This window comes from Pristiophorus japonicus, unplaced genomic scaffold, assembly GCF_044704955.1.
Source record: "Pristiophorus japonicus isolate sPriJap1 unplaced genomic scaffold, sPriJap1.hap1 HAP1_SCAFFOLD_395, whole genome shotgun sequence".
In the NCBI taxonomy this organism is placed as follows: Eukaryota; Metazoa; Chordata; class Chondrichthyes; family Pristiophoridae; genus Pristiophorus; species Pristiophorus japonicus.
The window spans coordinates 439,119-451,301 of NW_027253816.1; the positions used below are offsets into that span (position 1 = coordinate 439,119).

At 45.0% G+C, this 12,183-nt stretch overlaps 1 long non-coding RNA gene across 1 annotated transcript; it reads left to right on the forward strand.

Moving 5' to 3' along the window:
• Window positions 1-3,622: 3,622 nt before the first annotated feature.
• LOC139250585 (uncharacterized) lies at window positions 3,623-10,087 on the forward strand. Its single transcript, XR_011591331.1, has 2 exons — window positions 3,623-3,690; window positions 9,919-10,087. It is a non-coding gene; the product is annotated as an uncharacterized lncRNA (long non-coding RNA).
• The last annotated feature ends 2,096 nt before the right edge of the window (window positions 10,088-12,183 follow it).

The window sequence follows — 12,183 nt, forward strand, 5'->3', positions numbered from 1 at the left end:
GGTTGAGACCACGGTATATTTTAAAGGAAAATTGGATACGTGACTTTAAGGAGAGAGCAGATTAGTGGATTGCTGTAGCAAGGAACTGGCAAAAATGTGATGGGTCAAATGGCCTGCTTCTGTGCTACCAGCAATTGATAGTAAATATCCCTCTCACACAAACTATATATCTATCTAATATATTGATACCCTTGTCGGAATTGATCGACCAAAAAAAAACACTAGTCCCTGTAGTTTCTCTTCTACCATCCTGGTAGTCACATGATATAAATGTGTGCACTTCCTGTCTGCACCACTTGACTTCCTGTTATTATTGCCATACTTTTGGTGTCGATCTTGTCCTGTTACAATTTCTTAAGTCCACAGGGGTGAATTTCCATTGGGGTTTCTCCTGATTCTCCGCCGTAATCCCTGAAAAACAGCATGAACAATGTCAGGCAAGCAGGAGAATCCCAATGGAAATATCCCTACCCTACATCCTCCTCTTTGAACGACACACTTTAATCTTGTATTGATGTCCTGTTCTAGTCCCACTCAACCACCGGAAACGGTCCGTTTCACTATACTTTGTCCCATCCCTTCATGATTTTAAACATCTCCATAAAATCACCCCTTAATCTCTTCTGCTCTAACAAAACCTGTCCCAGTTTTTCAAAGTCTTTTGGCATATTTATATTCCTTATACCATGCAGCACCACTACATCCTTGCGTAAGAGGGGAGGCTACTTTGAACGTGCTAATTGGGGTCCCATACAGTTCAAATGTTCAGTGTAAGTTTCGGATACCAATGAGTAAAGTGTGTAACGTGCATGCCCCGTCATTGGTACCAGGTGTTAAGCAGCATAACCAGTGGTCCTTTATAGGGGTCTTGCTCATGAATGCTGTTCCTGGCACCACAAAAATCTTGCCACTCACTACTGGCCATCCACATCCTCCTCACTCCATTCACTCTATTACCTCTGGCTTAATTCCGTGGAAGTTGCCATCCACCTTGGTTGCCTGTTAGCGCTGGTTTAGCGCTTGCAGATCACCGATCAAATGGAAATGAGACCCTCAAATTGGCTTAGGGTTCTAGAAGGCAAGGATATTGGGCACTGCTCAATGTTGGCACAAAGTGAAAATCCAACCCAACGCCCATGTGTATTGCCACAGGAGATTTCCCAGTATCAGAAAGTTATAGTTGTGAAATTAGTGACACAGGAAGTAGGATTTGTAGACCGCAAGACTTTTAATATACTAGTTGATCTCCTATGGCATTGCAAACGGGATGTCAAGACCAAGTGCAGTATTTGGATCAAATGGGGTTAGAAAATGGGGAATTGATTGGACCCCAACAGAGGAGGGAGAAGGGGAAGGAGGCAAGGAAGAGAGGGGGGGAGGAAGGAAGAGAGAAATGGAGATGGGGAGGGGCTAAGGCAGAGGGGCAAAGGGGAGGGTGGAAAAGGACGTGGGGGGAGAATAGGATGGGGGAAAGGGATGCAAGAAAAATGAGGATGTGGCGGGTGGCAGTAAAGCCAGTGAAACTCTTAGCAGGAAGGGGAATTGGAAGGGTGGTTTCAGTGTGTTGTTTTTTCCTCTTTAAAAATCCTAATTTTCATTTTAGTGAAAGGGGTTTGAGGTTCCCATTTCCATTTTGCAGGCCTTTTTATGTCAGTGGGCGTGATGAGTTACACGTTTACTTCCTTCATGCCTCGATTTCTGAGTCAATGGAGGATGGTTGCAATCACTTTCCTTTTGACAGAAACAAAACAAGTTAACTGTGGCAGATGGAACCGTCGAGGTTGAAGCACAGCAGCCTTATAAAGGATGCGACGTGTGATCTACAACATGGTGTCCATAACGCTGTGATTCGTTCCGGTTAGTTCCATTTTTTGTGGGCGGTTTTTTGAGCGAGCGATATTGTCAGCAATATGTGTTCAAGGTGGTGAAATTGACGATGGGCGATTTCCATGGCCGCTAGTTTGGGTAAATATGCTCTTTACGACAAAAAACAGTGGCTGGGCATTAATATTGAATTTCAGCATTAATTCCACGAGGAAAGTAACGCTGGGCGATATTATGGCCATTGAATTCGTCCATCCTGCTGATTCCGCCCCAAAAAAGTGGATGGGCGGTAATATTTTTTCTCGGCGTTAAGCACATGGGGAAAGTAATGCTTGCCGATAAGTTTCCGAATAATGCCCACCAGTTTCCATTTTGTGCCAAAATAGGCGATATCTGGGCATTATACGTCATTTCAGCGATAAGATGGGCATTAAGTGGGCGTTAAGCAGGCAATAAAAGTCAAGGTTCTAGCCCCGTGTCTTCGATTTGGCCAAAGATGCATTGGCGTTCAGTGCTGAGGCAGTGGATAAGTATTGCGTGGCGGCGAGCTGGTGTTACGTTGTCGCCGTCTAACCCACTCGCTGTGATGTACGTAGAAAAGCTTTTTATCCATCTCGGCCACGGAATTGGAGGGTCCCCGGGTGCGAAGAGGATAGGCTGGGGTTTGGGGAGGTTCATTTGATTCATCCTCATTGCCAAATTATGTTTTGTGCATAAATAACAGACTAACTGAACCAAGAGTAAAGTAACTCCCAAAATGGTGTCCCAAAGCCAGCATGTTTACAGCAACAGTGAATAGCTCCCACAGGGTTCTAATGCCTGTCTAGTGTCCCGTAACAAACAAATAGAGTATGAACACACTGAATTTAAATACAGAAACTGCCATGGTGAGTTATGGCCTCCCATTCATTTGGATTATTAGTCCAAGCCTCTGATTTACTCATCCAGTAACGTAACCATTACACCACCATATCTCTTTCTGTGGTTAGTGTGTCAGAAAAGCTATAGTAAGTTTAATGAATAATTTTTACATGCAATTGACACCTCCTGCCAAAAACTTCTTAAGAACAAGTAACTTTGGGGCCAAAATTGCCCCTTTCTTAAGGCCTGTTACCACCGGAATTCGGCGGCCACGCTGCAGAGTGCAATGGCCGCCGACTTTTCGTGTAATAGCCACCATTATAAAAATTCTGCTCCTGCGGTATCCTGGCAGTGATCCGCTCCTCCCCACCCCACCGCTCAGCTGCTGCTGATCCATCCTAAGTGCATCATCAGAGTGTGCACCGCCCATGTTCCCCCTCCCCCCCCGGCGGCAAAATTCCGGTGAGAAAATCTTCCTCCCGTTGGGCGATGTCAAAAGCTGCTTTTTTCAGGTAGTCCAGTGAGGCTGTAGCCTTTTAAAATGGTGGTGCAGCTCCCATTAAAGGGGAGGACGCACTGCCGTGGCTGCCATGTTTTATTTTTTGTCAACCGACTGCCATATCGGGCCGACAATTACGCCCCTGAGTTCGGCTTAGCCACCAACAGGCAGCCTGGCCAAAACCCTCCCTGGTAGCCCTGTAAAAATTGTGCAAGCTTACCCCTTTAAGTGAAGGCAGAGCGTGGTGATGCGGCGCCATGATGATGTCGTCAGCGCTACGCTGATGACTGACAGCGGCGGTCACTACACCTGCCCCCAACTTCCACCCCTCTACTGTGCTCACCGCCGCAGATCAGACCCGATTATGACTGGCTTCCGGTCCGCCGAAAAGAAAAAGCCAAAGAGTGGAATTTCGCTCAAGAGGCCACCTTATCCACCGCGGCGTGAAAACACTTGAAACGGGGTGTGTGCCCCTTTAAATAACAAGTTGTGAAACACAAGTAAAGGTGTGTATATCAGAAATTTGATTATTTAAATGAATGGTCAGAAAATCATGCGCAATATGCCTGAATTTCCAATACATGCCCTTAGCAGGTGCAATTCCCCATTGGCAGTACAAAGTCAGAAAATGATCACTGTAGTAACTGTGGTTTAAGTATGTTGAGTGTTCTAAGGTTCACACCATTTTAATATGAGTTTATAATTATTCCTTCTGAGTTAGAAGGTTGTGAGTTCAAGTCCCACCTCAGAGATTTGAACACAAAATCTAGGCTAACACTTCAGTGTAGTACTGAGGGAGTGCTGCATTATCAGTGGTGCAGTCTTTTGGATGAAACCAACATTAAACTAAGACCCCTTCTGCCTATTTAGGTGAATGTAAAAGATCCCATGACACTATTTAAAGAAAAGTGTATGCAATAACTCAATAGACTGTACACTGTAAACTCTGAACAGGTACAAACCTGGCTCTAATTTATTAGCGTCCAAAGTGATTACATTACAAGATGGCTGGCCTTTTATACCTGGGCCGCACACACGTGTGCACAGGCCAATGACCTCCGACAGTGGCGCCACCTGGTGGCTAGTAAACCCAAGCATACATACATGACAATATCCCCCCTCTAAGATATTAGTAACTGTCTTTTTACAAAGAGAGACGGTCCGGGGCTTTCTGCTCCAGAGTTGAATGTCTCAGTTCAACTCGAGCCTTGGGCGAGCATTCTGAGTATGTTATGACTGGGGGCTGGATAGCCGATCTGATGGGAATGGCAATGACCACGTCAGGGGTTGAAAGTCCAGATTCATTGACCATGTCAGTGATTGAAAGTCCAGATTCATTGATGACAGTGGAGTCCTCTGATGACTGAGGGTAGGTTGGTTGGTCAATGATTGTGTTTTCCTCAGAATTTCCAGTTCATCCGTGTGCCGCATCTTTATCTGATCGACATGTTTCCTGCATGTCTGCCCATTCTTGAGCTTAACGATAAACACTCTGTTACCCGCCTTGGCCGTAACAGTACCGGCGATCCATTTGGGACCTTGACCATAATTCAGTACATACACAGGATCATTGATCAGGATACTCAGAAATGTTGCGTGACACAGAAGCGCGATCATGATACCCTTGCTGACTTTGACGTCTGTATTCGACATGATTATTCAAGTCACGGTGGATAAGAGAGAGCCTGGTCTTGAGACCTCTTCATCAATAGTTCATCAGGGGAGACCTTGGTAAGCGTATGGGGTCTTGTCCTGTAACTAAGCAGTATGCGTGACAAGCGAGTTTGCAATGAACCTTGAGTTACATGTTTCATACTCTGCTTGATGGTTTGGACCGCATGCTCTGCTTGTCCATTGGATGTGGGTTTGAATGGTGCTGACCTCACATGTTTGATACCATTGAGTTTCATGAACTCTTGAAACTCCATACTGGTGAAGCAAGATCCGTTGTCGCTTGCCATACATGAGACCTGGCAATGGTTTTCATCATGACAATACCGGGATGCATGCTATGTAGATCATGCATAAATTTCTCACTGCCTTTTTTGGGCATAACAACACGATTACCCCACAGTATACAATCTGATTGAATCTATAGTTTGTCTTTGCAACGGATGTAAGGTTTGGTCTCCTCACACATTTGTTTGGGTATGGCAGATCAATCACCACTAAGGATACAACGTTTCACAACCGATAATATCGGGTCCTGGCTGATCCAGGTCTTAACTTGGGCCATGACAGAGGTTCCTTCACTTTCAAAAGCATCCATGACTAACAGTAAGTCTGCCGGTTGTGACGTTTCCACCTCCGGTGTGGGCAATGGCAGACAGCTCAATGCAGCAGCAAAATTCTCAGTGCCAGGTCTATGGCTAATGACATAATCATAGGCAGATAATGTCAGCACCCACCTCTGGAAGCGGGACGATGCATTGGTATTGATACCTTTGTTTTCCAAAAACAATGAAATGAGTGGCTGCTGATCTGTTTCCAGTTCAAACTGAAGACCAAACAGGAACTGATGCATCTGTTTAACCCCATACACACAGGCTGGTGCTTCTTTCTCTACCATGCTGTAGGCACTTTCTGCCTTTGACAAATGTTTTGAAGCATATGCAGCAGGTTGTAATTTTCCCAACTCATTAGTTTGTTGGAGCACGCTACCAACTCCATATGATGAAGCATCATAGGCCAATACTAGACGCTTACAGGGATCATAATGTACCAGCAGCTTGTTAGAGCAAAGCAGATTAGTAGCTTTCTCAAAAGCTCTATCTTGAGACGCACCCCGAACCCAGTTGTCGCCTTTTCTCAGCAGCATGTGCAGTGGCTCTAATAAGGTGCTTAATCTAGGTAAGAAATTATCGAAGTAGTTGAGTAGACCAAGGAACGAATGCAGCTCTGTCACATTCTGAGGCTTGGGTGCATTTTTGATGGCCTTGGTTTTCGAGTCCGTAGACCTGATACCGTCAGCAGCAATTTTCCTCCCCAGGAATTCAATTTCCGGTGCCATGAAGACGCACTTCGAGCATTTTAGTCTGAGTCCCACTTTATCCAGACGATGTAGAACCTCTTCCAGGTTGTTCAGATGTTCAGTGGAGTGACGACCTGTGACCAGTATGTCAGCTTGGAACACAACGGTTCTGGGGACGGACTCGCCATGTTCCTCTGAAATATGGCTGCAGCCGTGTGAATTCCAAAAGGGCACCTGTTGTAGATAAACAGTCCTTTTTGAGTGTTGATGCATGTAAGTTTCTTCGACATGTCGACCAGCTCCTGTGTCATGTAGGCGAATGTCAGATCTAGTTTTGTGAACGACTTCCCCCCGGCTAGCATTGCAAACTGGTCATCAGCTTTTGGTAACGGGTATTGATCCTGTTTCGAAACTCGGTTGATCGTAACCTTGTAGTCTCCACAAATCCTGACAGTGCCATCACTTTTCAACACGGGAACAATGGGGCTGGCCCATTTATAAAATTCAACCGATGATATGATCCCTTCACGCTGGAGTCTGTCCAGTTTGATTTTGATCTTCTCCCTCATCATGTGTGGAACTGTCCGAGCTTTATGATGGGCGGGTCTTGCATCCTAGTCCACGTGGATCTGCACTTTGGGTCCCGTGAAATTGCCGATGCCTGGTTCAAACAGCAAGGGGAACTTGCTCAGCACTTGAGCATATGGAGTATCCTCCTTCGATGACAATGCTTTGATCTCGATCCAGTTCCATTTGATTTTTTTCTAACCAGTTCCTGCTGAACAACGTTGGACCATTGCCTGGAACAATCCATAATGGTAAATCGTGAACCGCACCATCATACGGCACCGTTATGAGTTCTTTAGTGTATGTACGCAACTTGGCATTGACTGGACTCAGCTTAGGCCTCACAGCCTTAGTATTCCACAGCCTGTCAAATGTCCTCTGGCTCATTATTGATTGACTTGCACCCGTGTCCTATTCCATCGCTACCGGCACACCATTAAGTTTTACATTAATCATTATTGGTTGGCTGTTTGTTAGGAACGAATACAGTCCATACACTTCCTCCTCTGGTCTCTCGGATTGCATATCCGGATCCGCGTTATACTGGTCATCATCCTCCATGTGGTGTATTGCAGCACGCTTGCTCAGTTGCGGACACATGTGCTGGAGATGCTCCACTCTTGAACAGCGTTTACAAATATATTGTTTAAACCGACACTGATGATGCCAATGATTTCCCCCACAACGCCAACACGGTGATATTGGATTCATTCCCGTTGGTGGACTTTGAGCAGCCACAGGTTTCGCGTACGCAGTCGGGGAGGCCCTGCCATATGCAGCTCTGCCAAATGACGATACTGTCTTGTACAGTACTTGCTGAGTTCCGATTTTTCAATGATATCTGCTTTAAGCTTTTGTCCATCGTCATGCATGTTTGGGCAATCGTGATGGCCTTGCTCAAATCCAGTGTCTCCGCCGCCAGTATCTTACTCAGGATCGCCTCGTGGTTGATGCCGATTACAAAGGAGTCCCGCAGCATGTCTGCCAATGCAGTTTTGAACTTACACAGTCCAGCTAGACGTCTTAAGTCGGCAACTAATTCCGATACATCCTGGCTCTCAGAATGAACATGCGTATAGAATCGATACCTTGAGAATGATGATGCCTTCATCTGGTTTGAGATGGTCACGTACCAGAGCACACAATGTTTCATAGTCCTTGTCCATTGGACTTAAGGGCGAGAGGAGATTCTTTGAGTCCATAGATTTTCAGACTGCAAACCGTGAGGAGGACCGCCCGCGCCGAACTGCATCGACCTCTTTCTCCATTTTGTTGGCCACAAAGTACTGGTTCAAGCGGGCTACAAAGTCTGCCCAATCTTCTCCCTCCACGGATCGCTCCAGAATTCCAATTGTGCTCATTTTTGCATGCGAAGGTTCTTGTTACCTCGTCGCCAAATGTTGTGTATGCAATAACTCAATAGACTGAATACTGTAAACTCTGAACAGGTACAAACCTGGCTCTACTTTATTCGGGCCCAAAGTGATCACATTACAAGATGGCTGGCCTTTTATACCTGGCCCGCACAAATGTGCGCACAACCCAATGACCTCCGACAGTGGTGACACCTGGTGGCTAGTAATCCCAAGCATACATACATGACACCAATATTTATCATTCAAGCAACATCTTTAAAAATCCAGATAATCTGGCCATTATCACATTGCTGTTTGTAGGACCTGGCTGCAAGCAAATTGGCTGCCATGTTTCCTACATTACAACAGTGATTGCACTTCAAAAAGTACATCATTAGCTGTAAACGCTCTGGGACATCCTGAGGTCATGAAAGGCACTATATAAATGCAAGTCATTCTTTTCTTTAGGCAGACCACTAATGGTGAAGATGCTGTCCTATCCACAAAGAGCAGGACAAATCTAACACAGCCAATTATTGCCCTGTCAACCTCCTCCCAATCATCAGAGAGGTGATGAAAGGAGTCATCAATGGTGCCATCAAGTGATATCTAATCACTAATAATCTGCTTACTGATGCTCATTTTGGGTTCTGCCGGAACCACTCAGCTCCAGATCTCAGCGCAGCCTTGATCCAGGAATGGAGAAAACAGCTGAATACAGGAGGAAAGGAGAGAGTAACTACCCGCGACATCAAGGCAGCATTCATCTGTGTCTGGTTCCAAGGAAACCTAGCAAAAGGTCAGTGAAGGTTAAGAGGAAAACCTTCTATTCTCTGGAGTCATACATGATATAAGGAAGTTGTTCATGGTTGTTGGAGACCAATCATTGCAGCCTAATATATCGCTGCAGGAGCTCCTTAGGGTAGTTGCTTCATCAATGACCTTCCATCCATCATAAGGTCAGGAATGGGGCTGCTTGCTGATAATTCCATGGTTTGCAGTTCCATTGACAATGGAAGGAGCTGGCCAGGTCAGTCAGTCCATATCCAATTCATGACATCTCAGTGCTAGAAGATGTTTAATTACCTTACCAGATCAGACAAGGTAAGAATGAACTGTGCTATGTTTGCCACTCACAACCATCTTCCCCTCAATCTGTAGGAATTTTTCAAAACATTACCCATTAATATCCAGAAGGTACAATAGGACCTTTAACACCCAAGTCTTCACATGCAAATGTTCCTGCATTCACAGCCTTACATGCATGGACCCGATTAAAAGTCTCAAATATAAAGTAATTATTTGTTTCTGGCATGGGGATAATAGTCGAAAAAAGAGGTGACCTTGACTGTCACTTGCAGAGGAGGTGTGAATGGAACTGAACATTGGAATCATCAACAAGCAGTCCTACTTGTGACTTTATGGTGGAAGGAAGGTCATTGATGAAGTAACTGATGATGGTTGGACATGAGGAATTTACCCTGAGGTTCTTCAACAATATCCTAGGGCTGTGATGATTGGTCTCTACCAATCATAACCAACTTCCTAGGTGTTAGGTATGACTCCAGCTATTGGACGGTTTTCCCCTTGACCTCCATTGATTTCAACTTTGCTAGGGCTCTATGGTGCTACATTGGGTTGAAAGCTGCCTGATGTTGAGAGCAGTTACTCTGAACTGTTACAAAAGCAAAATACTGTGGATGCTGGAATCTGAAATAAAAACAGAAAATGCTGGAAATATTCAGCAAGTCAGGCAGCATCTGTGGAGAGAGAAACAGAGTTAACGTGTCAGGATGGAGTGTCATTGACCTGAAACATTAACTTTGTTTCTCTCTCCACAGATGCTGCCTGACCTGCATCCAGCTCTTTTTCATCCATGTCTGTATCAAGGCTTCCTACATCGGTACTCCCTGTGATGTTTCAATCATTACCAAATTCTAAACAATTACAAACGCTTTTGTGTTGTGAATTTGTACCTCCTGGAAAGTGAATAAAGACTTGCCAAGCAAATTTCACTGAGATTTTTTACTAACTATTCACCCCATTAGTCAGATACCCCATAATAGAGGTAATTTTACAGCATCCAACACATAAGCAGCTTGCATCAGGAACTCAGGTAAGTTTCCCAAGTATTCTAACTTAGTGCATCACCAGTTCAATATATTGGCAAGTGATTTATTATAAAATGAGTCTTTGGACAGAAGTTTTGGGGACAAGAATTAAAATTTGGGCAGATTTATTATCCATTTACATTTGAAGATAATGGCTGAGATTTTCCAGGGGGTCAGCGGGTGCAATCGGTGGCAGGTCGCGTGGGAAAGTGTTTTCTTCCCCCAGCGGGTCGGAACGCGGCTGTGATCCCGGTGCCACACGCCTTTCCCAATGTTGGATCTGTCAGTGCTGAGCTGACCTGACAGGCAGCGGCAGGAGACCCAATCCGAGAATTATGACCTTGTTTAGAGATCATTAAGAATAAATTTGAGCTCACCTTTTGATTTTATTTGCTCGCCCACGGGGTCCATGCTGGTCTTGGACTATGTCTGTGAAGCTGAGGCGGAAGTTCAGTGGCCATTGAATCAGCTGATGAGATGTCATCTTCAAATGTACAGTAAAAGCTCCCACTTTACAGAGATATCTTCCATCAGCCACAAGCTCTTCCTCGCTGCATTTCCACAACAGATTCACCATGCCTTTACATTAGTCTCCATGCAGTCTGTCCTCATTACCTCTGTCATCTCTACTTCACCTGCTATCTATTCCATCAGCATGGGTTCCCTGAATACTCTCGCAACTTGGACCTCAAAATCCAAACACAATCAGCCCCATCCCATGCAGCACCAGGCACACCAGCAGCAGCAACAACATCACCAACCTTCTCCGCAATCACCTTACACTGCACAATTAGAGGGTATCAGCACCACATTGCTGCTCGGAAGCCAAGGATGGCCTCACCATGGCCAGATTTACTTCATAGAACCATGGAAATTTATAGCACGGAAGGAGGCCATTCGACCCATTGTGTCTGTGCCAGCCTACAAAGAGCTATCCAGCCTAATGCCACTTTCCAACTCCCTGCCTAAAACTCTCTGCCTCCTTACCTCTCTTTCCTCCTTCAAGGCGCTCCTTAAAACATACCTTTTTGACCAAGCTTTTGGTCACCTGTGCTAATTTCTACTTATGCGGTTCAGTGTCAATTTTTTAAATCTCATCATAATGTGAAGCACCTTGGAACGTTTCACGATGTTAAAGGCGCTATATAAATACAAGTTGTTGTTGGTCCATAGCCTTGTAGGTTACAGCCCTTCAAGTGCACATACAAGTACTTTTAAAATGTAGTGAGGGTTTCTGCCTTTAGCACCCTTTCAGGCAGTGAATTGCAGACCTCCACCACCCTCTGGATGAAAAAATGTCCCCTCAAATCCCCTCTAAACCTACCAATTCCCTTAAATCTATGCCCCCTGGTTGTTGACTCCTCTGCCAAGAGAAATATGTCCTTTCTATCCAATCTATCTAGGCCCCTCCTAATTTTATACACCTTGATTAGGTCTTCCCTCAGCCTCCTCTGTTCCAAAGAAAATAATTCCAGCCTATCCAATCTTTCCTCATAGCTAAAATTCTCCAATTCAGGCAATATCCTTGTAAATCTCCTCTGTACCCTCTAGTGCAATCATATCGTTCCGATAATGTGGTGACCAAAACTGCATGCAGTACTCTAGCTGTGGCCTAACTAATGTTTTATACAGATCAAGCATAGCCTCCCTGCTCTTATATTATATACCTTGGCTAATAAAAGCAAGTGTTCTGTATGCTTTCTTAACCACCTCATCTACCTGTCCTACTACCTTCAGGGATCTGTGGACATGCACTCCAAGGTCCCTTTGTTCCTCTACACTTCTCAGTGTCCTATCGTTTATTGTATATTGCCTTGCCTTGTTATCCCTCCCCAAATGCATTACTTCACACTTCTCTGGATTTAATTCCATTTGCCACTGTTCTGCCCACCTGATCAGTCTATTGATATCTTCCTGCAGTCTACAGCTTCTTTGTCCACCACAGGCCAATTTTTGAATCTTCTGCAAACTTCTTAATCATACCCCCTACATTGA